Genomic DNA, 26,357 nt, shown 5'->3' with positions numbered 1-26,357 from the left:
TGACGTCCCATCAACAGCTCGGCTGGACTAAAGCCGTTGACTCCTGGAGTGTCCCTATAGCTGAGCAGAGCCAGGTAAGGATCCTTAGACTTGCGAAACAGGTCCTTGATAGTACGCACCATCCTCTCCACCTCTCCGTTCGACTGAGCGTAGTGTGGACTGCTGGTCCTGTGGTTAAAGCCGTATGACGCTGCAAACGCCGCGAACTCTTGCGACGAGAACGGTGGGCCGTTGTCTGAGCTGACTTCTTGCGGGATTCCATGGCGGGCAAAGATGGATTTGAGAGCGTCAGTGACTGCCTGAGCTGTCGTGCTCCTCAGGGTCACCACCTCAGGGAACCTTGAGTAGTAGTCCACCACCAGGATGAGCGTCTGGCCGTTGAGGTGGAACAAGTCCATTCCAAGGAATTCCCAGGGATGTCCCGGTAGGGCCGTGGAGAGCGGGGGCTCGGCAAAGTTCACGCGGGTGGAAGCGCACTGTTCACAGTTGGCAACGAGAGAGGCGATGTCTGTCGAGATGCCGGGCCCCCAAACTGACTCCCGAGCTAGGGCTTTGGTTCTGTTGATGCCCTGATGACCTTCATACAACAGCGTCAAGACCGCTGGCCGAAGGGACGATGGGATCACTATCCGGGCGCCTTTCAGCAGAACACCGTCGCAGACAGAGAGCTCGTCTGCCACCGAGGCGTACTTTGAGAGGTGCAGTGGTATCGTGGTCTTTTTAGGCCAACCATTCTGGCAGTAGGAAGCGAGGGCTTTGCACTCGCCATCGGACTCTTGTGCCTGTCGCACGTCTTTAGGGCTGAGTGGCAAGACGTCCGACGTGCAGCCGACTACCTGTGGTGCAAAAAGTTCGATAGTGTCTAGAAGAGTGGGTGGCTTGTAGGTGATGCGCGACAACGTATCAGCTGTGGCTAGCAGCTTTCCTGGCACGTGCAGCATACGGAACTGGTATCGCATGGTCTTTAGCCGTAGTCTCTGAATACGAGGCGGCAACATGTCTAGTGCCATCTTGCCCAGAAGTGAAACGAGTGGCAGGTGGTCAGTCTCGACGTCGAAGGGGATGCCACGGACGAACTCGTCGAACCTTTGGATAGCCCGCGTCGTTGCCAAAGCTTCTTTTTCAGTCTGGCTGTAACGCTGCTCGGTATCGGTCATTGACCTCGAAGCGAACGCGACTGGGCGGCGCTCTCCTGAGGGTTGCGTCTGTAGCAAAACTGCGCCGAGACCGAATGAGCTTGCGTCAGCAGACACCGTAGTGGCGTACGACGGGTGGTACTTGGCCATGCACCTGTTTGACGTCAAGAGTTCCTTGATTTTCTCGAATGCTGCTTCTTGCTCGTGCTGCCACACCCGACTCGCAGACTTGTTCAGTAACGCTCTGATGGGAACTGTGACGTCCGAGATGTGTGGCAAGAATCTGGCAAGATGGTTCACCATTCCGAGTAGTCTTCTAACGCCAGCGATGTCCGTTGGAGCTTCCATGGCTTTGAGTGCTTCGACCTTGCCAGGATATGGCCTGATGCCCTGTGCTGAGACGACAACTCCGAGGAAAGAGACCTCGGGTACCCCAAAACGACACTTGTCCTGGTTCAAGGTGATTCCTGCTTTTGCAAGGCGAGATAGCACCTGGCTCAGTCTGGCGTCATGTTCCTGGCGGGTGCGTCCAAAAACCAAAATGTCGTCTATCATATTGGCGACTCCGTCTTGGCCCTCCAGGATTATTGCCATCTGCTTTTGGAAGTACTCTGGTGCGGAGGTGATGCCAAAGGGGAGCCGGCAGAAGCAGTATCGGCCATATGGGGTGATGAATGTCGTAAGCTCTTGGGAGTCTTCAGAGAGCTTCACCTGGTGGAAGCTTGCGGTCGCGTCCAACTTCGTAAAAACTGTTGCATCGCCGAGGAGGCCAAGGACTTGCTCGACAGTTGGCAGAATATGTCTTTCACGAAGGACGACCTTGTTGAGTTGTGTTAAGTCGACGCAGAGGCGGTAGGAACCATCGCCTTTCCGGACGACGACGAGACCCGAGCACCATGGTGTTGGCTTGTCGACCCTACGGATCACGCCTGCGCTTTCCAATTTGTCGAGCTCGCGGCGGACTATCTCGAGCAGCGGGATGGGGATCCTGCGAGGTACGCTTCGCGAGAAAGGTACGGCATCGGGTTTCAACCGGATGGTGTAGTCGTCCTTGAGAGTGCGCAATCTATTAAAGAGCTCGGCGTGCAGCGTCGCTTTTGAAGTCTTGAGTTGATCGAGAAACCAAACTACTTGGAGGGCTTGGAGTGCCGGCAGTCCCAGAAGAGGCACAGTGAGAGACTGGATCACGTAGAGACGCTGACAGCTTGCTTTCCCTTGCCACTGAAGTCGTGCCACATACGAGCCCAGCACGCGCACTGGCTGTCCTCCCGGGCCCGTGAGCAGAGTGTCGACTTAGTCAAGTTTGGCAGGCAAGGTAGCAAAGTCCCTGGGAACAGCAGATACTTCGGCTCCGGAGTCAACCTTGAACTGCGCTGTGTAGTCGCCAACGGTGACATAGACGAACTTTGCCGAGGCGAGCGTCGCAACGGCGTTCAGGTGAACGGAGCTTAGCTTGTACTGCTTGAACTTTCGCGAGCGGCATACTTCGGCGAAGTGGCCTTTCTTTTTGCAGAAGTTGCAGGTGGAGCGACGGGCCGGGCAGTCTGAACGTCGATGAGGCGCGCGGCCGCAGAATTCACATCTGGACGGCTCGCATGAGCGTTCTGCTTGCGGCTGCGGCGAACGAGGCTTAGCGGCGGAGCGGCGGCGAGAGGGGAACTTGTTAACTTTTGTGGCGTCGAGGTTGAACTCGTGGGAGTGCTCGTTGCTGTTCTGGGGCAACGCCTTTTCCCTGTCGGCGTCTTCGGGTTGACGGGCTTGTGTCCAAGCGTCCTGGAGTGTCAACTTCGCGTTCCGGCACAGCTGGTCCGAGAGACGGGAGTCGCGGAGGCCGACGACGAACCGGTCGCGTACGAGCCTTTCCTCGACGGCAGCTGCCGGATAGTTACAGCGCTTAACCATCCTGCGCAGTTCTGAGTAGTACGTGTCGACGCTTTTGTCGGGCAACTGAACACGTCTGTGGAACCGTGACGATTCGTAAAGCTCATTTGCCGGGTGCACGAAGTGCTCAGTGAAGCGGGTGGCAACGGCTTGGCATGAAGCGAGGGATTGGGCGTCGAGCGAGAAAGTCTCGAGAAGCGGGCGGGCCTCCGGGCCCATGCAGTACAGTAGCGAGCGTACCTGCATGTCTTGCGACGCGTGCGTCAGTCCTCAAACCGCTGCATAGTCTTCGTAGCGGCTGAGCCATGTCGCCCACGTTGGCGGGTTCGCGAAGTCGAACGGTGCCGGCGGCTGGAAGTTGACACCGTACAGTTTCGGCGGCTCGCCGGTCTCGAGGGACATCTTGGTGCCTTCCTATGAGGTGAGGGCTAAGGCAGGGGGGCGTTATCCGGCCACTTCTGACACCATGTCGCGCGGTTGGCGCCGCGCGGGGCACGAGCATGCCGGGACGGACCGAAACGTACGGCCACTTGGTTGGACGAAAAGGGAATGCCCCTTCTTTATTGGGCCCGAACATATATAGAGACAGACACACACATGTCACAGGGGGCGCCACACTCTGGTGGCAGCCTAACAAACGGGGCTGAACTGTGGCGACCTCTACAATTTCAAAGAGCCCCTCTACTGTTGCACAAGTTATTGAACTGTGCCAAAGCTATGACGAGCTCCGCCGTCAACGTATCCTCACTCGCGGTCCTGTTCCCCATCACGAATCGTTGTCCGGCTTGACCTCCCCTATCCAAGATTTCACCCTCCTCACGCAGATCAAGGCTTTCGTCCGGGAAGAAGTAGCTCGCCAGCTCTCCCTCATCTCCAACCCGCTGGACTCAAGTTCGTCCCTTAGTCCGACCCTACGACATGTTATAGAGGAGCAAGTGTCCGAGGTCCTTCCTCTGGAACGGGCGCCTCAACTCACCGCCCCATTGACTTACGCCGACGCCGTCGCACGACCACGACCGCCGACTTTCCGGGCTCCACCTCCGATGCCTAGCCCTGTTTTTACCCCCACGCCGCCACGACCTCCAGCCCATCGAGTAATTAATCCCTGGCGCACACCGGACAATCGGCCCATCTGCTATTCGTGCGGTATTCCCGGACACGTTGCGCGCCTGTGCCGCCGCCGTCCACTTCATCCACGTGACGACCCACGCACAGCCGCGTACGACCATCCTCTGTCTTACGCTCCAGACCGCGATTTACCCCTTCCCCACCCAAGCCTTCGCTCAGTTTCCCCGAAGCGTTGACGTCCCTCTACCGCTGACACGGAAAACTAAGTGGCGCAGTTCCCGAGGCAAGAACTGCGTCATCGTCACAACGCTCAAGCCCTCTTCTTTCGCCGCCCAACGTTATTGATGTCGCTGTTGAAGGTGTCTCTGTGCTTGCCCTCATTGACACAGGTGCCGCCATATCTGTAATTGCCGAAAAACTCTGCCGCTCAATACGAAAAGTCACGACGCCTTTCTTCGGTCCTTTACTCCGCACAGCCACAGCACAGCACGTGCAGCCGGTGGCTGCGTGCACCGCCAGACTTGAAATTCAAGGAGTGGTCTACACAGTCGAGTTCGTCGTTCTTCCCCGCTGTTCCCCCGATATTATTTTAGGTTGGGACTTTCTCTACCGTCACCAAGCTGTTATTGACTGCTCCCGTGCAGAAGTCGCCTTCTCTTCGCTTGGCAATGCCATATCTGATGACGTTTCACTTTCCTGCACCAAGTTGTCCCTCACTGACGACGTCCATATACCTCCGCACGCATCCGTTCTGGCACCTGTATCCTGTTCCGTTGCCTCCGACTCTACCGTACTCTTCACGCCTTCGACTGCTTTCGTTCGCCGCCACCTCTCACCACTCCCAATTGCGCTGCTTAGCCTTCAAGCTGGTGCTACTCACCTTCCTATACACAACCACTTCCCATTCTCGATTGAGTTGCTTCGCGATGAATCTCTGGGCACAGTGGAGCCTTACGACACCATTACCACGTCGGAACTTCCTGTTGGATCGTCAGAGGTCAACACCCTCTACTGTAGTCCCGCACCTGCCGCATCGCCTGAAGACGTTTTCAGCCACGTCATCGACAATGCCTTAAGCCCCCCCACGCAACGCCATGACCTTCTCCGTCTCCTCGAGAAATTTCGCCCTGCTTTTGACAGTCATATCACTTCTCTGGGCCGAACGACGACTGTATGTCACCGTATTGACACTGGTTCTCACTCACCGCTACGGCAGCGACCCTACCGCGTCTCGTCGACAGAACGACGCGTCATTGATGAGCAAGTAGGTGACATGCTAAAGCGTGGTGTCATTTGTGGGGTCTCTCTCACACCCGTGCTCTTGGGACAAAGGAACGACAGTACACACTAGTGCAAACAATCACAATGGCATTTATTGCACCTTTCATAGATCAGTGCCTGCTAGCCGAGTTGCTATCCACAAAACATGCCGATGGGCGCGCGACAAATCCAGAAGTCCGACTCACCGCGACCGGAAGCGAGCGAATATGTTCGCCCCATGCTGGATCCCAACGCCTGGTCCTTCGCGTGTGTGGTCACGCGAATCGTGGCGCGTTCGAAGGCGGCCACGCGAGGCGGTCTCGCAGAAGCATGGGTCGCCGAGCGCGCGCGCGCGGGACGTCCCCGCCGCGGGCCGACCCGCCGGGGAAGAGGGTCGCTGCACGTGCGGCACGACCGCCCGCTTGGTGTCTCGAACCCAACCGCCCGAGCGCCTTGTCTCCCGACGCCCGAGTAACCCCGCAGCGGCGCGACGCTCGCGCCATCTCTCGCACCGCGCTTGTACCACCCGACCGCCGCGGGCGAAGCCGCCCTGCAGGAGACGAGCCATGCGGGAAAACGATCTCAGGGGAGGCTTGAGAGTCACGCATCCCCACATCCCCCCAACCTTAAATCACTACATATTCCGGCGAGACATGTGACACGGTCTAACATCAAACTGTGCTTCGCAAACAAGGTAGAACATTAAACAGTGGTCGCGCCGAAGAAATGTCCGCACGCTGTCCATAACATGCGAGCCGACATTGTCCTTGGGTGCACCGCTGGCGTCCGCCGGTCACAGCGGCAGCTTTGCAGACTCGACGGCACGATGCCAGGCCAGGACTCCGGAGACGACGACGCAGTAGTCGGTACGAACAAGCGTCGCTCGCGCCGACGCGCCCTGCTGGGAAGAGCCGCCGTAGCTGTCGGTGACCGCCGGCTCTTTTGTCCGCCACCGAGGGCTGTGAGCTGGATGCAGGAGGCCGCCGAAGTCGCCGCGCCGAACTGGCCACAGCATCACCATCGCCCGGGGTGGCTCGATCGTAGTCCGGGGCAGCAGCGCAGACGATGTGCAGGTGACGGCAAACCAGGGGTGACTCCAATCACGCTGCGTAAACTCAACACACTCGGCAAAACTAAAGTAGTGCAAGGGAGAGGAATTATGCATGCGCATCGCCCACGTGGTACGATGTTCAACTCGGCTAGCAAAAGATCGGGCAGCTACTCAGATGCTAAGTTCACGTGAACGAAGCTCGCTTTCTTGAGTCGAACGAGTAATTTCAATTCGTGCGAGGCTAAATAGAATGAGGGAAGCGAATTGCAACACCTCAACGCCACGGTCCACCAGGTTGTGTCCCTCCACGTGCGACAGGCAGCTTCGTAAAGCCTTAGGCCTAAAGCGTCGCTACCCTGACAACAACCGGCATCCAAAAACAACACCCAAAATGGGCGCAAAACAGGCAGCCGCGAGGAGACGTTAGCTCTGTGAGGTGGTCCTACTCCGCTCGGTGCACGCAGCATCCGAGTTGACGGCGCCCACCGTCCCAGACGGTGTCGGAGCGCCCGGTGCCAGGCCGCAATACCAGTCAGCCCGTAGTGGCACCCGTGGCCCGCGGCCACCCGGCTCCCAGAGCCGCGACTTCATCAGAGTCAAAGAGATAGGAGAAGCTATTTACATGAGAAATTCGGACCACCCACGAGGCTTCCGTACTCACTCGCTTCAGGCTTGCCACTGCTCTGCGGGCGCTCAGCCTCGCTCTCCCAGGATGCAGACCACGTGGCTCTCGTACTGACGAATTTCATTAAAAAAAACACTTGCGACAAGGCTTAGCCTGTTGACATGTTCAAACACACTACAGCCACCATCACCTTGCTCAAGAAAGCACGCCGCCGACGCTAGCGATCAAAATTCACGCTAGGCCTACGCTTCGGTTCAAACAAAGGTCTCGAACGAAGCAAACTGTTAAAACTATCGTCCGATGCCCCAAGAGTCCCACGTTGGGCAGCCAGATGTGGGGTCTCTCTCACACCCGTGCTCTTGGGACAAAGGAACGACAGTACACACTAGTGCAAACAATCACAATGGCATTTATTGCACCTTTCATAGATCAGTGCCTGCTAGCCGAGTTGCTATCCACAAAACATGCCGATGGGCGCGCGACAAATCCAGAAGTCCGACTCACCGCGACCGGAAGCGAGCGAATATGTTCGCCCCATGCTGGATCCCAACGCCTGGTCCTTCGCGTGTGTGGTCACGCGAATCGTGGCGCGTTCGAAGGCGGCCACACGAGGCGGTCTCGCAGAAGCATGGGTCGCCGCGCGCGCGCGCGGGACGTCCCCGCCGCGCGCCGACCCGCCGGGGAAGAGGGTCGCTGCACGTGCGGCACGACCGTCCCGCTTGGTGTCTCGAACCCAACCGCAGTGATGCCAACTCAGGTCAACGTTTTATCCCTAAAATGAACCCCCACAAATCCCTAGATTAAAGAAAAATCCCTAGCTTTTCTTTGTTTACTTGTTAATGTGGCAATTTCAGCTTTTAACAAAGTCTCAGCGCAGTTCACTCTTCGTTCCATTTGTTATACATTTTATCAGAGATAAATAAATGTGTATTAGCCGCATCTGTAGCTTTTTTCTTAATTTTTTTTGTAGAGTTATCATGCATAGAGGGTCGACAGATGGCACCATCAGATAGAGGGGGAGTTAGCAACGACACTCTGCTGACTCCCTCTGTATCTGAAGTGAACTTCGAGCAGACGACTCCCGTGTCGCGAAGACAGTGTAACGCGGCCCTCTTTGCTGTATTTCGGGGAATTTTGTGGGGTCCTTGACGCGGGGCAAACCTTTGTACACAAATGACCTCGACAGCGCCGCGGACATTGCTGCCGCGCGGCCGCCGCGCCGGACGTCACACCTGCACATGTCGCGTCGTCTTCCCACGCTCGGCTATCAAAACCCGATTAGTTATGGTCAGAGTGCTTTTGTGTACTGAGTGTTGACGCGACCATTTCTTGACCCCTTGAACTCTGCCGCTTATTGGATGATGTCGGCTTGCCTGATTGGTCGGAGTAACGAAGTAGCCCATTGGTGGAGAAAAGTGTCTCTTGGATGCTGGGGAAACTTATTTAAGGAATAGTTTGGGGTAGTTTAGGGTGAGCAAGTAGACCGCAGCAGACACGCATCAACTCACCAGGGAGACGGAAGATGAATGGGGATGAGCTCTGGCAGGGGCAAGTCCAAATCCGCAGGTACGACGACGAGAGTAGCATTTGAAGAACTAGATTTATTCCCTTGGCATTTGCCGTAAGTTTAAACTGTACAAAAATATTTACAAATAGAACGATGTCATACCCGTCGTCGTCGGCCTGCCTGACCGGCCCGGTCTCCCCTGGTGTAGTTGCGCCGTGTCTGCTGCGGTCTACTTGCTCACCCTAAACTACCCCAAACTATTCCTTAAATAAGTTTCCCCAGCATCCAAGAGACACTTTTCTCCACCAATGGGCTACTTCGTTACTCCGACCAATCAGGCAAGCCGACATCATCCAATAAGCGGCAGAGTTCAAGGGGTCAAGAAATGGTCGCGTCAACACTCAGTACACAAAAGCACTCTGACCATAACTAATCGGCTTTTGATAGCCGAGCGTGGGAAGACGACGCGACATGTGCAGGTGTGACGTCCGGCGCGGCGGCCGCGCGGCAGCAATGTCCGCGGCGCTGTCGAGGTCATTTGTGTACAAAGGTTTGCCCCGCGTCAAGGACCCCACAAAATTCCCCGAAATACAGCAAAGAGGGCCGCGTTACACTGTCTTCGCGACACCTCCCCCCTACGAAAAAGAGTGTCCCACTCGTTACAAATCATTACTGCAAAATAAAACATGGCTCAAGAAGTTAAACGCGCACATTATGGATTCATATAAAGAACTGAAGTATCCGTAAGGAAGATTTAGCATCACGTAAAACAAAACAAACAAACAAACACGTTTTTAACAAATTGGAAACAAAGTGCACAAGAAAAGTAACACCAAAGTTCATTCGCGCGCGCTACACAAGAAAATTAACAATGAAGATTATTCGCTTGCGTTGTGATACACATCAGTGTCCGTGTCGTAAGCAGTGATAGTTCTCGGATCGGCCTCGTTGTGGAATGTCTTCCAGTCGGAGTAAAGTTCAGTCCCGGTGTCCGAGCCTTCTACGACGCGCACTCTTTCACAAGTCTCTGTCTCGCACACACGATCACTACGCGAACCGCACTCGCGCACACCACCATTCAAATCGCACTCGCGCACAGCATCACTTGGATCACACACTTCCTCTCGATGTCCGTCAACAGACTCGTCGTCTGCGTCGTCATTATCCGAGCACTGTCTGACGTGGCATGGTTTTAAGCGCGCAACATTAACAACGTCGCGTTTTTTGCCAGTTCTATCCACTACCTCCCAGTTGTTCTCACTGATTCGCTTAACAAGACGGAAAGGCCCGTGGTATCGGTGAAGGAGTTTTGTTGTCTTTCCCCGAGCTCTGAAGGGAGTCCACAAGTACACCAAGTCCCCCGCATGGTAGATTGCACTTCGTCGTTTAGCGTCGTAACTACGTTTGTTCTTTACTTGCTGACGCCTCTCCCGTTCGGTCACTAGCTCGCGAGCACGCTGCAGCCGGAGGGCCACTTTCCTGGCGTCCAGGGTGCAGTCGAAACCGCGTTCCGCGCCTAGTGCTACATCTATAGGAAGTGTGGGCTCATGTCCGTGAAGAAGAAAGAACGGGGTGAACCCGGTGGTCTCGTGGGTAGACGAATTGTATGCAAAGAGCACGTACGGAAGAAATTCGTCCCAGTCGCGATGGTGCGAAGAAACGTACATGCTGAGCATATCGGCCAACGTGCGGTTGAAGCGCTCGCACAAGCCGTTCGCTTGAGGATGGTACGCTGTAGTAGTGGCATGCTCGCTACCTACAAGTCGGAAAATTTCTTCAGTCAGGTTGGCGACAAAATGCTGCCCCCGATCTGTTATCACTTTTTCTGGTGCCCCATGGCGTAAGACAATTTGCTCGACGAAGGCTTTAGCAGCTTCTGCAGCAGTGGCCGCTGTACACGCGACAGCCTCGACCCATTTCGTGTGGTAGTCAGTAACCACGAGGATGTAGCGGTTTCCTGCTTTGCTTTTAGTGAAAGGGCCAAGAAAATCCATGCCCACTTGTTGGAAAGGGCGACCTGCAGGTGGGATCGGCTGGAGAAAACCGGTCGGCTTTCCGGGTGGTAGCTTTCTCGTCTGACAGTCAGGGCAGGAGAGGACATACTTGGTGACGTGGCAAAACATCTTTGGCCAGAAATAGCGGCTGCGAATTTTCTCCCATGTGCGCTTGACACCGAGGTGGCCTGCCGTGATGTCGTCATGGCAGTGCCTCAGAACCTCCGATCTCAAACACTTGGGGACAACGAGTGCTGCGCGATCTTCCTGAAAGCCTTTCGCTCTTCTGTACAATACACCGTCGACCAGCCGAAAGCTCCGTGCCGTTCTTTTCGTTTTTCTGACAACGGGCGCACTCGGCTGCTCTAGGTGCTGTATGATTTCTTGCATCCAGGAATCCTCTCTCTGCCTTTCCCCGATGTCCACATGATCCAGCGCGAGCAACGGTAATGGGTTTTCTTCGCTTGCTGGTGCGGGATCATGAGGAATGCGGGAAAGCGTGTCCGCATTTCCATTCTTCAGGCCAGGGCGATGTCGCAACGTTATGTCGAACTCCTGAAGCAACAGAGACCATCTCATAAGGCGACCATTCGGATTTCTCACTTTCATTAGCCAGGCCAGGCTAGCTTGGTCGGTCACGACTGTGAACTTAGACCCAAAAATGTACGGACGAAACTGTCCGCACGCGTACACGACAGCGAGACATTCTTTCTCAGTTGTGCTGTAGTTCATCTCAGCCTTATTAAGGTGTCGGCTAGCATAGGCAATTACTTTCTCTTCGGATCCGATTTTCTGAACTAGTACAGCACCAATTCCATAATCACAGGCATCAGTGTGCACCTCTATCGGCTTCCCGGGCTCAAACTGACGCAAAATGGGCGCCGTGATCAGCTTCTCTTTGAGGGATTGCATAGCCGCTTCGCAAGCTGCATCCCAGACGAAAGGGACATCCTTTCTAGTGAGGTTAGTGAGCGGCCGAGAAATACGAGAAAAATCCTTGATAAATCGCCGATAGTAATTGCAGATTCCGAGAAAGCTCTGTACACCTTTCTTGTTTTTTGGTGGGGAGAACTTTTCAATCGCGGCCACTTTGTCTGGGTCCGGTCGGATGTTCTCGCCAGTGAGAATGTGACCAAGGTACTTAATCTCCTGTCGCGCAAAGCTGCACTTTTCCGGCTTCAGCCGCAAGTTCGCCGCGTCCAAGGCCGAGAATACGCTTTTCAAATCTTGCAAATGAGCGGTCATGTCCTTAGAGAAAATTACAATGTCGTCCAAGTAAGCCAAGCATACCTTCCAAAGCAGACCACTGAGTACTTTGTTAATCATTCTCTGAAACGTGGCCGGGGCGTTACACAGACCAAAGGGAACAACATTGAACTCATACAAGCCGGGCCCACAGGCAAACGCGGTCTTCGGCTTATCTTCCTCCTTGATTTTCACTTGCCAATAGCCCGATGTAAGATCAAGTGTTGTGAAGTATTTTGAGCCCTGTAGCACGTCTAGAATGTCATCGATTCGCGGCAGTGGGTGTACATCTTTCTTCGTAACTTCATTCACCCTTCGAAAGTCGACACAAAAACGCCATGACCCGTTCGGCTTTTTTACGAGGACGACAGGTGATGACCAGGGACTGCGAGATTCCCTTATTATCCCATCGCGCAGCATTTCCTCTACTTGCTTCTCAATCAGGTTCCTTTCAAAAGGGGAGTGACGGTAGGGATGCTGATGAATTGGTCGAGAATCGCCTGTGTCGATAACGTGTTCTGCCATAGACGTCTGCTGAATGGGGTTGTTATCGCCAGTGAATAGGTGGCGGAAGTTGTCAATGAGCGAAAGCAACTCAGCCCTTTCACCTGGACGTAAGTGGTCTCCAGTCTCCACGTCAAAATCCCGAGAGTCTTGCGTGTCTTCGGGGGCGACGACTGCCATTTGTGCATTGTGGATAGAAGTAGCCCATCCAAGCTTTGTTCCGCTGAGCAAATTTACTGGCGACATGGTGGGATTAGCGATCCGAATCACACCTGTCCCATGCACGACCTTGGTCACGGTACGAGCAACGTGAAGTCCGTTTTTGAGCGTGCTGTTCGGTTCGATGAGATGGACTCCGTCCCTTGCGACATTTACTTGGACAGCGATTTCAGTGCGAGGTTCAATGCGAATATGCTCGTGGCACCGCGCACTGAGTGCATCATTGTGTGCCAGGGTGCTCGAATTTACATGCAACCGAAAAGTTTCACCGTTGAGTTGGAGCTCACTCTTGGAGAAATCTATTAAAAGACGCACTGCTCGACAAAACGGGAGACCACCTAATAGCTCGTAGGGACAGTCCTTCACAATCAAAAACTTCTCGCGAACAGTTGTGGAGTCGAAATCAAGAGTTATTTCAGTTTCACCTTGGGGGGAGAGCAAGCTTCCGCCGATTCCTCTGATGAAGACATCTTTTCTTGATTTTGATGAAGCACATATTTTTTCAGCGAAATGCGACGAGATGACATTTACCGAGGAGCCAGTATCAATTACGAGTTTTGTGTCGGTACCATTTGCTCGTATCGGTACTGTTAAAAGCTGACTATCTGACATAGTGCATACGGGACGGCCGGACTGGCTCCCTAGGCCCGGCCGTTCTCGTTTCCCGAAGGGTTGGGTTGCCCACCCTGATTATTATTGGGCTCTCTCTGTTGGTTTCTGTCCTCTCGAAACCGCGTCCAGCATTGGTGCGCGACGTGACCGATGCGACGGCATAGCTGGCATCGTGGACGCCCGTCGTCGGCACGGGAATTTCTTGCCGGCCAAGGCACCGGAGGACGGCGTACGTCTTCTTCAATGGCCTTCAGGCGGTCCGATAATGTGGCTATTGATTCCGCGATCGCCCTTAAGTCCCTATCGCGGTCGGTGGCAAAAATATTTTTGTACAGTTTAAACTTACGGCAAATGCCAAGGGAATAAATCTAGTTCTTCAAATGCTACTCTCGTCGTCGTACCTGCGGATTTGGACTTGCCCCTGCCAGAGCTCATCCCCATTCATCTTCCGTCTCCCTGGTGAGTTGATGCGTCCGATATCTCACGGCTGCGTCACTTCGCTACACCCGTTTCACCGCACCGCCTTCAGCAGGCTCATCTTCACGCGCAAAGAACCCATGCAGCCCTTTAAAAAAAGAATGGTCCCAAGTTGAAAGAGCTGGACATTGTCTGCGAAGCCCCGTCATCACATCAAGGTATTTCATTCAGACAACATTAACAGTCTTTTTATGATGCGCACAGAAAAACGAACATGTGAAAAGCGAACGCGCGTGCAGTGTCGATGTTGACGCGTTAAGATAGGTTTCTTAACACTTTAGAATTATTAATGGCACACAAACAAGGAATTAAGACGCGCACACAATCTTAAACTCTTAATCATCGTACATATCTTTGTTCATCCTCTTCAAATGAGAAGGAGTGATCTTGAAGCTGTAACAGCAGCTGTCCATCAATGTTCTTTTTGCGTGCAGCAAACCGCACAACGCGTCTGTCGACAATCTGTTTCTTTGCTTTGTTTTCAGCAGGTTGACTTGCGAAAATACGCGTTCGACAGCAACGCTGGAGTGTGGTAGGCACAAAAGGTTCTTCATAAAACTTGACAGCAGGGGGTACTCTTGTGATCCGTCTCCTTTTTTCATTTGAGACACTTTGTGCCAGAACTGGCTCGCAGTCAAGTCAACGTGGTCGCTCAGCTCCATGTTGCGAAGAAGTCGCCATTCCCTGTCCAGTTCGTTCACTTCATTTTCTTTCACGATCAGGGGAAAGGAAACCGCAAGCGACGCGATTGATGGTACTGTCTTTCCCAGGACAACTTTCGGGTCTATGACTCGAAGGTTTTTCATCTGTTCACTTTTTAGGGGGAACCGCAGGTAGATCTGGTGAGCTGCTTCAATAAAAAAGTCTAAACACCGCAGCCGAAAGTTGTGAACCTGATTATCGTTTAAGCCGTGCGTGTTACCGGCTAGTGCGGCAGTTGGCTTTGCTCCGAGGTAAATTTCTTCCAATGGCAGGAACTTGGCTGGGTCTTTGTACCGCACATCGGACAACGGCGTGGCCTCCAGGTAGTCTCGCTTGATGTAGCATTCCAGTATGCATTTCAGCATGGCCGAAACCTTTTCATGGAGCAAGTGAATTCTGGTTTCTTCCGACTGCATTTCCTTATTTAAGTTAGTGAAAAAAGGCAGGACGTACTCAAGAAACTCGAGGTAGAGTTTCGTTGACGGGTCAGTCAGTTTTTCCAGAATGGCTTCTGCAGCAAGCAGGCGGTCGTCAGTGGCTGCTTTTTTGAAAAACAATATCAGGGCAGGCATCTGCTCAAGCAAGCGTGTCACAACAACTTGGAGAGACAGCCACCTTGTTTGGCTTGGGTGCAAGAGCTTGTGCGGTTTCACCTCTGCCAGCTTCTGGAATTCTTGGAAGGCAGATGTCTGCTTCGGCGACAAAAAGTAATTGAAAACATCGCGTGCCAGATCTTCAACTCCTCTTGGAAGTGTTTTACACGCATACGAGGCGCACAGATGGAACGAATGGCAAACGCACTTCATAATGAAGAGGCCTGGAATTTCTGCTTGTAGCAGCGACGCGACGGAATGATGTGCACCCATCATTACGTTCGCTCCGTCGGCCGCAAAACCAATCAAATTTTTGTCGTACGGAATTTCCGAAGCACTGAACACCACCTTTAAACTAGTGTAGAGAGAGCTGGCAGTCGCATCACTGACTGGTACTAAGTCCAAAAAAGCATCCATTATGCCGCCGTCGGCGTTCATTACTCGGGCGACAAGTGACAGATGCTTCACCGTAGCCTTGTCAGTGGATTCGTCCACCAGAAGGGAGAACTTCTGTGTGCGCAAAAGCTCACAGAGCTCTTCGCGACTCTCCTCTCCGAGCACATTCTTTATGATTGCAGCACACTTTGTCCGGCGGCAACTTAAGTTCTTTGCAATCTGCGAGTCGTCACACGACGCCTTGACAACATCAACTAAATGCCCCATGGCATTAAAAGGTAGATTATGTTCCGTGACAAACGCGGCAAGTCTGATTTCAGCTTCTTTGACCGATTTGTCTACTTGAGTTTGCCCACTTATTGAAGGCATGGATGTCAGCGTGCGGGTCGATTGCAAGCTTGCAGCGCTTTTCTTGTGCTTGGAGCTTGCAAGGTGGCGGTCGATTTCTGATTTTCCACCTTTACAATCAGATCTGCATGCTTTGCAGGAAAAGTACAAGGGCCCTTTTTTACTGGCTGACAACCACCCTCTGTACTTCGGATCCGCTTCCCATTTGGTCAAATATTTTTGGTCGTACGCTTTCGCTTTCTTTTTGCTTGGCTCACCATCATCAAAGTCTCCTGGTCCAGAAGTTGCCATCTGACATGCAGCACGTTTGAACGGTGAAGGTACGCGGTGAGCGTAAACGTAGCGCGTTGATGCTGACACTACAAGTAAAAATTCAACTTTTTCTTTCGTAGAGCAGCAGTCACTCGTAGCGCAGGAGATCACACGCACGATTAAAAAGTTTGAAAGTCATATGGTTTCGTTTCACCTCACTGTGCAGCAGCCGATTATTTCGCGTTGCAGAACTGCTGTCGCCATCTATCGGCTTGGTAGAACACCAAAAATAGATGAGCAGTAACTAGCATTTTTCATAGTATTTTCTGTTTAGAAGGCAATATAATCAGATACGCCTGCCTTGAGGCCGCTTAAAGTAACAATTATACGGCCTCTTAAAATCCCTACATTTCACAAAAAGACGCTAGATCCCTAAAGCAAAGAAAAAATCTCTAGATCTAGGGATAAATCCCTAGGGTTGGCATCACTGCCCAACCGCCCGAGCGCCTTGTCTCCCGACGCCCGAGTAACCCCGCAGCGGCGCGACGCTCGCGCCATCTCTCGCACCGCGCTTGTACCACCCGACCGCCGCGGGCGAAGCCGCCCTGCAGGAGACGAGCCATGCGGGAAAACGATCTCAGGGGAGGCGTGAGAGTCACGCATCCCCACACATTGAACCGTCCGACAGCCCATGGGCATCGCCAGTTGATTTAGTTAAAAAGAAGGATGGCTCGATCCGCATTTGCGTGGATTACCGCCGCCTAAACAAAATAACCCGAAAGGATGTTTATCCATTGCCGCGGATCGACGACGCCCTCGACAGCTTACAAGGTGCAGAGTTCTTTTCCTCCCTCGATCTACGCTCTGGTTATTGGCAGGTGTCTACGGCTGCAGAAGATAAGCCTAAAACTGCTTTCATCACACCAGATGGCTTATACGAATTTCGTGTAATGCCATTCGGACTTTGCAACGCGCCCGCGACTTTTGAGCGGATGATTGACACTATTCTTCGAGGCCTCAAATGGAACACGTGCTTGTGTTATTTGGATGATGTAGTAGTGTTCGTACCAGATTTTCCTACTCACCTTCATCGCCTGGAGCAGGTTTTACGCTGTCTCAGTGACGCTGGCCTCCAGCTAAATCTGAAAAAAATGTCACTTTGGGGCACGCAAGCTGACAATTCTCGGACATGTCGTGTCGAAGGACGGCGTTCTCCCTGATGCCGCTAAGCTCCGTGCTGTTAAAGAATTCCCGAGGCCAACATCTCTAAAAGACAGTTTCATTGGCCTCTGCTCTTACTTCCGCCGCTTTATTCGAAATTTCGCTTCGATTATGGCACCTCTGACAGAGCTTCTTCGGGGAGACCCCAATCTTTCCGCGTGGTCTCCGACTTGCGATCATGCCTTCGCAACGCTACGTCGCCTGCTGACAACACCACCGATACTGCGCCATTTCGATCCAACTGCTTCCACGTAAATCCATACGGATGCTAGCAGTGTTGGTCTCGGCGCTGTGCTCGCCCAGCAAAAGCCCCGCTGCCAAGAATATGTTGTTGCTTACGCGAGCCGCACTCTGACGAAAGCTGAAGCGAACTATTCCGTCACGGAAAAAGAATGTCTCGTGATCATCTGGGCCATCACAAAATTTCGCCCATACCTGTACGGCCGGTCTTTCGATGTCATTACCGATCACCACGCACTTTGCCTGTTGCCGTCTCTCAAGGATCCCTTCGGCCGCCTAGCGCGGTAGGCATTGAGGCTCCAAGAGTACGATATCCGGGTTGTCTACCGCTCAGGAAAGAAGCACGCCGATGCCGATGTTCTTTCGCGCTCGCCTGTCCACGCCGACATTGTCAGTGTGTCCGTCCTAGACGACCCACTTCCATTCACTTCTGTCGACATGGCTTTGGAGCAGCGCAAGGACTTCTGGATTTCATCTTTGATAAATTACATCTCTAATTCACCTACACGCCCACCATCCCGAGCGTTACGCCGACAAGCTTCGCACTTCGCCATCCGCGACGGAATTGTCTATCGCCGTAACTACAGTTCCGACGGCCGCAAATGGCTGCTTGTAATACCTCGGCAGCTCCGCATTGATGTATGCGCCGCTTTCCACGCCGACCCTCAGTGCGCACACGCTGCTCTCTTCAAGACCTACACCAGACTACGTCATAGGTTTTATTGGCGTGGTATGTGCACATTTGTGCAAAAGTACATTCGCTCTTTCACAGAATGTCAACGCCGCAAGCCTGATCCTTGCCGCCCTTCGTGACCAATGCGACCTTTGCCGTGCCCTTCGCGACCCTTTGACCGGGTTGGGATAGACCTCTACGGGCCTCTGCCATACACAGCTGCTGGCAATCGCTGGGTCATTGTAGCTGTAGACCATCTGACGAGGTATGGAGAAACGGCCTCTCTGCCAGCCGCGACGGCTCGTGACGTTGCCTCCTTCCTCCTTCAACGCTTCGTTCTACGTCACGACGCTCCCCGCGAACTCCTGAGCGACCGTGGCCGCGTCTTTCTCGCCGATGTCATTCAAGAACTTCTCGCTGAATGCCGCATTATTCATCGCTGTACCACCGCATATCACCCGCAAACAAACGGATTGACAGAACGCTTTAAACGAACTCTTGGCGACATGCTTTCGATGTATGTCGCCTCCAACCAAACCAACTGGAACCTCATCCTTCCCTATGTCACGTACGCCTACAATACGGCACCCCAGTCAACGACGGGCTTTTCTCCCTTCTTTCTTCTGTATGGCCGCGAACCATCATTTCCCATTGACACTATTCTTCCTTACCGTCCCGACTTATCAGAGGGTACACCTGTTTCCGAAGCCGCCCGGTATGCAGAAGATTGTCGGCAACTAGCTCGCTCCCTTACAACGCAAGAACAAGCCCTACAGAAATGTCGTCATGATGACGGGCGCCCCCACTACCAGTTTTCGCCTGACGCTCTCGTTTGGTTGTGGGTGCCTGCTACTTCGACACCAGGTGTCTCCTCCAAGTTTGTATCCCGATACCATGGGCCCTACCGGGTTCTACAGCAAACTTCTCCGGTGAACTACGTCATCGAACCTCTGACGCCCCCTACGGACCTGCGTCGCCGAGGCCGCGAAACTGGGCACGTAGATCGGCTCAAGCCGTATCACGAGCCCTTCGTCCTCACGACGCCTTAGGCCTCCTTTGCGGCTCCGTTTTCAGCGAGGGGGGAAGTTGTAAGGAAGAAATGCGCCGGTGCAGAGCTCCGCAGCCGGATCGCCAGTGTCATATATATATATATATATATATATATATATATATATGTGTGTGTGTGTGTGTGTGTGTGTGTGTGTGTGTGTGTGTGTGTGTGTGTGTGTGTGTGTGTGTGTGTGTTGTTAGGAACAGCTGCGAGCAAATGGTTTTATTTACAAGAGATGGACTATGACCGTAGCGTGATCATAGCGCAGCCCGGCCTCTCACACTCCTCGTTATCTTCGTCTTCTCTTCTTTCTTCTTGTCCGTGGCTTTCGTATCCGTTACATTTCCCCGCAAGCAGACGAAGCCCGTGGGGCGAGTCAGGATGGACAAGCAGGGTACAAAGGCTTCAGGCGAGCAATATGAGTCAGCTGAGTTCTGCTTGATCGCCGACCATTGCACAGGAGGCGAGCTATCACGTAAGTGAGTTCGCTCAGGCGGTCCACAACTACAAATGGGCCTGAATATTGTGACAAGAACTTTTGGCACAGTCCACGCTTGTATAAAAAAGGACCAAGTCACCTTTTTCCAACGATACTTGTACGTGACGGTCGTCGTATCGCTCTTTCGAACGACTTTGCGAGGCCAGAGTACGAAGACGAGCTATTCGACGGGCTTCCTCGGCGAGACACAAAGTCTTCGATAAAGAATCGTCACTGTGCAGAACGAAGGGTAAGAAAGCGTCCAGAGGGCTTCGCGGTAACCTTGCACACAGGAGATAAAATGGGCTATAGTTCGTGGTTTCGTGTTTCGAAGGGCAGCACGTCGTCCCAGTTCTTATGATTGGAGGAGACGTACATGGCAAGCATATTAGTCAGCGTTCTGTTTGTCCTTTGCACGAGGCCATTGGTCTGTGGATGATACGGCGTCGAATGACGGAACTGTGAAGTGTAGAAACGAAGTAACTTTTCAATGGCATCAGCAGTGAACTGGTGACCACTGTCGCTGATGATGACGCGTGGTGGGCCATGACGAAGGACCACGGAACGCAGCAGGAAGACCGCCACGCAAGCAGCGGTGGAAGACGGTATGACTGCAGTTTCTGCATACCGTGTAACATGGTCTACGCAGATAATTATCCAACGGTTCTTCGTGTTAGATAACGGGAATGGATCCAAAAAGTCAAAGCCTACTTGCTCGAACGGCGTACTGGGTGGTTTCAGTGGCCGAAGCGGACCCGGGGCTGCGGTGGTCGGTCCCTTGTGACGTAGGCACGTTTCACAACTAGCGACATAGCGCTTGGTTGTTTCGTACATCTTGGGCCAGTAAAAGCGCTCCTGCGTGCGGTGTTGCGTTCGTACAAAGCCGAAATGGCCGGATGTCACATCGTCATGCATGGCGCGCAGAGCGTCGGAGCGGAGACTCTCGGGGACAACAAGCTGAAAAGGCGCTCCATGCCCGGAGTAATTAGTTTTGTAGAGCAATTTATCGCGGACAGTAAAGCGACCGCTGCCTTGAGAAGTACGGGCGGCGACAGAAAGCGGATCGAGGGTAACATCAATCCGTTGTTCTCGCTGAAACTCTGCCGCGTCAGTTGACGTAGAAGTAACAGCAGCAAGACAATCGTCAAAATTCTCAGCATCGCAGTCGGTAGTCACAACAGGAATCCGCGAGAGGCAGTCTGCGTCAGCGTGACGACGGCCACTCTTGTACGATACCACAAAGTCGTATTCATGGAGGCGCAGCGCCCAACGTGCGAAGCGACCAGAGGCATCACGCAAACCGACCAGCCAGCATAAAGAATGATGGTCGGTGATAATCTTGAATGGTCCACCGTAAAGATAACACCGAAACTTCTGTATGGCGAAAACAGCTGCCATGCATTCCTGCTACGTAACCGTAGAATTGCGTTCAGATTTGCTCAGGCAACGGCTGGCATATGTGACAACATGTTCTGCGCCACTGTGATGTTGTACAAGCACAGCTCCTATCCCGATTCCACTAGATCAGTGTCAACTTCAGTCGGGCAAGATGGATCGAAGTGACGCGAGAGGGGTGCTGACATTAGTATAAACTTCAGTTGAGAGAATGATGCGTCACACTGTAGTGCCCAACGGAAGAATGCATTTTGTCGCAAAATACTTGTTAATGGGTAAACGATGTCGGCAAACCGGGAAACAAAACGACGAAAATACGAACATAGGCCAGTGAATGAGCGAAGTTCTCGTGCTGACTGCGGTGGCGTTAAAGAGCTCACCGCTTCAATCTTACGAGGAACGGGTCTCACACCATCCTTGTCAACTAAGTGTCCCAGGACCAGTGTTTCACGTTCGCCAAACCGACATTTTTTTAGATTAGAACCAGTCCAGCTGTCTAGATGCAGTAGAGAACAGGGCTGAGGCGTTCGTTATGTTCTTGAAACGTGCGGCCGAAAATTGCAACATCATCGAGGTAACACATGCATGCCTCCCACTTTAGACCGCGTAGTACTGTGTCCATGAATCTTTCGAAGGTGGCAAGAGCATTGCAAAGGCCAAAAAGCATAACATTAAATTCGAATAGATCATCTGGAGTCACGAAAGCGGTCTTTTCCTTGTTGGCAGGGCGCATAGGTATTTTCCAATACCCCAATCGCAAATCAAGGGTTGAGAAGTAAGCAGCAGCGTGTAATCAATCAATGACGTCATCGATTCGCGGTAGTGGATACACATCCTTCTTCGTCACTGCGTTTAGATGTCTGTAATCCACGCAGAATCTCCAGGAGCCATCTTTTCTTCGGACCAGGATTACTGGGGCTGCCTATGGACTAGACGACTCTTGAACGACACCTTTTTTCATCATCTCCTTGACTTGCTCTGCAATAACTTTGCGCTCGGAGGATGACACTCGGTAGGGCTTCTGGCGGATGGGGTTTGCTGAGCCGGTATCTATTCTGTGACGACCGCGGCACGACGGTAAATGAAGGGGTGCATCTCCATGCGTGAAGTCGAATGCAGCCTCATGCCTGGCAAGGACTTGTACCAGTGCTTGCCGTTCCCATGTGCCGAGAGCCTTGCTGATCATGCCAAGCATTAGCTCTTCAGAATGGCGATTATCGCCAGGAGAGCAAGCTGTAGAGACGTCCGTAGTTAGTGCCGCTATTGAGCTTCATGCCGCTTCATCGAACAGAGGAATTTCATACCGCGAGGAAGGACAACCGGCATGGCGGAACAGTTCAGCGCCCACATATGGCGACTCCTTTCGTCATGCACACGACAGAGCAGGGCACAAGTATATCTTTTTTAGCATGGTTTATGCGGAGTGGTTTAACTACAAGCTCAACACAATCAGCGTCAACAGTAGTTGAGAAACACGAGCGGGCGTCAGGCACCACGATAGTGGAATCACTTCATCAAGAACACTGAGTGTGTCTGTGTCCCTGTCTTCGCCACGCGAGCTTTGTTCGGAATGTGCTGATATAAATTACTTGTTCAATGATATTTCGAAATTGGCAACAAACACTGGGAAGCGGAGACCGTCCCCGAGGAGTGGAAGCATGCGGAGGTAGTCATGATTCATAAACCGGGCAAGAAACTACAAACTGAGAACCTCAGACTGATCTCGCTCACATCGTGCCTCGGAAAAGTGTACGAACGAGTGGTGACGCTGAGACTACAACAGTACATGGAGGACAACGAACTGTATCCCCACAGCATGTTCGGCTTCAGAGCGAAGTTATCGACCCAAGACGTACTGCTTCAAATCAAAGAAGAAGTACTCGGGAACGCCCCCAGGAGCGGGGAGAATATAATAGTGGCATTGGATATCAAGGGGGCTTTTGACAATGTAAGCCACGAGGGTATCCTCACGGGCATGAACGACCTGAACTGCGGGAGGAGAGTCTACTGCTACGTCAAAGCCTTTCTTTCAAACAAAACGGCAACGATTGGCCTCAAGGGTGGGTCGTCTCCCCCATGCTTTTCAACATAGCCACGATTGGCTTGGCAAAACAGTTAAAAGAAATCGACGGCATACGCCATGTCATGTATGCCGACGACATCACCATCTGTGTTAACACAGGCTCACTCATAGAGAAAGAAGAGAAGTTACAAGAGGCAGCCACCTGCGTAGAGGACTACGTCAGAGCAAGAGGGCTAGCGTGCTCCACGGAGAAGTCCGAGCTCCTGAGAGTTTGGATAGGAAAGCAAAACCGCACAGTCCCCACCAGCGACGAGTGAAAGCTCAACGTCTACCTCGAGAGGAAGCCGATACTGGAAAAGAGGCTCGTCAGAATCCTGGGGATGTGGATACAGTCAAACCAACGCTGCACCCACACCCTCGCCCTACTCAAGGCATCCACCCTACAAGTGACCCGCATGATCACGCGCATCTCATACAGACGCCACGGCATGCGAGAGGAGGACACACTCAAGCTGGTCAGGAGCCTGGTGGTCAGCCGAGTGGCATACAGCCTCCCCTACTACAATCCCATCAAGAGTGAGGTACAACAGGCGGACGCGATTCTACGCAAAGCCTACAAAACCGCACTCCAACTCCGCTCAGATGCTGGCGAATCGCTGCGTCTGATCTCGTGTGAGAAGTAGTCCATTTGAAGCAAATCGGTCGTCCGTAATTCATATAAAGTACGGGTTGTGGGTGGCGAGAACATCGGTGGTGTGCTTCGTGATTGACGGCCTTGGCAGCAATACCGAGTTATGTGGCCTGTGGAAACGCAGTTGTAGCACACGGGTGGGTCGCGGTTCGCAGCATCTTCTTCTAAACGAATGCTAGGCTGCTGCGGGCGGCGAGAAGGTTCGTTGTCATGTGGATAACCTGTCTCTGCTGCTCGCTGAAATCCGTTATATCGTTCATAAGTCACGTCGTGGTAGTGGGGTGCTGTTCTTATCGCGGCCTGACAGCAGTCACAGGGCCTCGGGGATAAAAACGCGGCTGTTCTCGTTGTGGTCGAGCGCCATAAGTAGGGTCTCTGTCGTAGAGACGTGGCTGCTGTCGGGGGCGAGTTCATAATCCTCAGTGCCCCTCGCCGCAGGATACGGGGAGAAGGATGCCACGTTTGGCTCGAAATCTGGTGGTATGCGGAAGCTATGAGTGCGTGGATGTGTCACTTGCGCATGCAGGCTGAGCTCTTCCAGAACTATTTGTCTGATTGTTGATGCAAGATCGAGGGGCTGGTTGCTGTCCACGCTTGCAACTGTCGTCACTTTGGCTAGCCTGCGAAACTTCGGCGTGATGCGCATCGGCTTCAGTTGCTCGAAAGTGCGACAGTGCCGAATAATGTCAGCCACGGAAGCCAGGTTGTCTTCTGCGATGAGGAAATTGTAAAGATCTTCGGCAATTCCTTTCAGGATGTGCCCGACTTTGTCTTCCTCAGACATTACAGAGTCCACCATCCTATATAGTTTTATTACCACCTCAATGTAGGTCGTGCAGGTTTCGCCTGGTACTTGCGCACGTTGCAGTAGCGTCTGTTCTGTCTTTCTTTTTCGTCGCGGAGTCGCCGAATCGCTCTTTGATTCCCGAAACAAATCTTCCCTATGTTGTGAACGTTTCCTCGTGATTGTCGAACCACAACAACGCAGTATCCGTTAGAAAGAACACGACGTTCGAAAGCTGAGAAACGCTGTTCCACTTGTTTGCGGTACTCACCCGGTGATAATGGATGAGTCATTCCTCGACGTCTTCGTCCGATCTTCCTGCGAAGGGACGCGCACCTCTCAGTTGTAGAACGGAACTTGTCGGCGCAGCAGTTGGAATGGGCCGTTTGTTCGCCTGCGTCGTGGAACATATTCAACTCCGGTAGATTTGATGGGAGTCCAGCAAGGCGACGGCTCCGTCGAAGAACGTGTGGTTCAGCCTCCGTCTTCGGGTGTCAATTACCCCGCACCTCCACCACAACTGTTACGAAGAGTTACGAAGAAATGGCGTTATTTACAGGAGATGGACGATGATCGTAGCGTGATCGTACGCAGCCCGGCCGCTCACATTCCTCGTTCTCTTCTTTCTTCTTGTCCGTGCCTTTCGTATCCGTTACAATATATACAATATGCGTGGAACTGCGCCTCCGAGAACTAGCTTTCGTAGCCCTTTGTTGGAGCTGAGCGAGGTAACGAAGGAACCAAAAAGAAAGAAACGCGCCGTGTAATTAAATATTCTGGTTAGGAGAGAGCTTTGCATCGGGGCCAACTAGGGTGCGGCCGTTTCAAACAAACATGCTTGAAAGGCGCAAATTGGAAAATTACGTGCTGAACCACTTAAGGCTGTTGCATTGAGGAGAAAAAATGGCCGACTTTAGGAAACGGAGTTTTGATTTGTGGCCTCAGTCTTTTACGAAAATTGCCGAAGATCGGGAAGTTAAAGAAACGCACAAACACAGACACAACGTTTCTATATCCGTAACTGCACCAAAAAACAGATATATCAGTTACCTAATCTGCATCTATTGAAGCATTTACAGTGGTCAAATATGATATATACGCTTCGTGCTAGCGTGAAATTCTTACAATGCTTATTGCAACAGTCGTAATCACGAAGCTTCGTAGAAACATTGTTCCTTGTGTCGCTGCTTTGCCAGACTTGAAGCGCGTTGCGCGAGCACAAGCGCATGAATCGCCGTGACTCGATCGCCATCGATAATCAATGGACAACGTTATTCGTCAGTAATAAAGAACAAGGTAACGTTAGTGATGCGGACAAACAGTACATCGTACACGCACTGCGCACGTCGCTGCGTGAGCCATGTTTAAACTTTTCGTACATAGCTCCAATTACGTAAATTACAAATACCCTATAAGACGATGAGCAAAACGTGAACAAGGTGAATGCAGGAGCCAACGTTTCGACAAGTGGACTTGTCTTCTTCAAGGCGACATATGCTTTCCTCGTCACAGTATATATAAATACCCTATATAGTAGTATAAATACCCTATAAGGACGCCATATGTCGGTGGCTATGGCGAGCTCGGCTTCGATATATTCGGACCAATGATCATCACTGAGCTACACCGAGAAGACGCTTAATTGATGCAGTGAGAGCGTTTTGTGTTTTTAGTTACTGCCAGTGAGCAGTCGGATGTGTTTATTCTGTTTTATGACGCGTCCTTCTTCGCCCTACGAGAGAGAGGACACAGCGCATGTCTCTATCCAAGTGCCGCTATTTCCGGGTGTCAGTCATCAAGCTCAGCTCTTTTCCAAGCGTTTATTTATGGCTTCCACTTTTGAGGTCACTGACATCGTGACTCGTGGCGTCTGAATGCGAGGGCCCCTTAAAACATAGGCGGCATCGTGGATGTCTCATGACAACGCACAT

At 52.5% G+C, this 26,357-nt stretch overlaps 1 protein-coding gene and 1 pseudogene across 3 annotated transcripts in view; one reads left to right on the top strand and one right to left on the bottom strand.

Moving 5' to 3' along the window:
- LOC142578609 (sushi, von Willebrand factor type A, EGF and pentraxin domain-containing protein 1-like) overlaps positions 1-26,357 on the top strand; it is a 370,493-nt gene that overhangs the window by 249,404 nt on the left and 94,732 nt on the right. The window lies entirely within an intron of this gene.
- Positions 2,430-3,474, bottom strand: LOC142577633 (uncharacterized; annotated as a pseudogene).

Source organism: Dermacentor variabilis, chromosome 4 (genome assembly GCF_050947875.1).
Source record: "Dermacentor variabilis isolate Ectoservices chromosome 4, ASM5094787v1, whole genome shotgun sequence".
NCBI lineage: Eukaryota > Metazoa > Arthropoda > Arachnida > Ixodida > Ixodidae > Dermacentor > Dermacentor variabilis.
The sequence above is the reverse complement of the archived record's forward strand: the minus strand, read 5'-3'. Positions and strand labels throughout refer to the sequence as shown.